Genomic DNA, 774 nt, shown 5'->3' with positions numbered 1-774 from the left:
CCACTCTGCAACCCTCACTGCATACTCCTACAATAAAAATAATGCCCTAAAATATAATACTTTTAGACTATTCTCTCCCCCATAGACTTCAATGCAGTTAACATAATTCATCCAGTTTTTCTCAGTCTTACCCCCACCCCAATGCCAGCCTCATTCTATAACAGTGAGACATTTTTATTTTTCTAAATTCCTACTGTTCCTATAGAACTTTTTATCATAATATTTTCTACTCTGGTGAAGACTTATTTCTCAGCCTAAAAATTATATCAGAACTTGACATAACATTTTAGTTATCTTAATATTTTCTGAAACCTGGATACTTTTTTAAAAATTATAAGCTAGACTTGTATTCAACTTTTTAAAAAGATGTTAAGATAAATTATTTAGATACTTTGAACTATAAAAAACACAGAGTGATGTATGATTAATACTATAAATAAAGTAATAGTAAATACATAAATATTTTAAATGCAAGTATATCAATGCCAGCATATTTTCAATATTGAGGATATGTGATATTTTTGTGGGAAATCTAGGAGACATGGATGGGAACAGTAGTAAAATTTTTAAAAGTAGGACTGAGTGTTTTTTTAACAAAGAGAAAATATAAGTAAAATGATACTACATAAAACTTCAGCCATGGCTTAAAAATAAGATAAGTAATATGATAAAAAATTATAGATATTTTCACTTTTCAGCAGGAAGTAGCTAAGAGAATACGCCATCCCCTTTTCCTTATGACTCAGGGTGAAGTCTCTCTCAGGGAGGAGTGAT

General features: G+C 29.7%; 1 pseudogene; it reads left to right on the top strand.

Annotated features, from left to right (window-relative positions):
* Positions 1 to 774, top strand: part of LOC102862776 — a 5,436-nt pseudogene that overhangs the window by 1,356 nt on the left and 3,306 nt on the right.

The sequence above is a fragment of the Elephantulus edwardii genome, unplaced genomic scaffold (genome assembly GCF_000299155.1).
Source record: "Elephantulus edwardii isolate Elephantulus edwardi_28Jun2011 unplaced genomic scaffold, EleEdw1.0 scaffold00225, whole genome shotgun sequence".
Lineage (NCBI taxonomy): Eukaryota > Metazoa > Chordata > Mammalia > Macroscelidea > Macroscelididae > Elephantulus > Elephantulus edwardii.
Note: the sequence above shows the minus strand (reverse complement) of the source record. Positions and strands in the feature narration are given on the sequence as shown.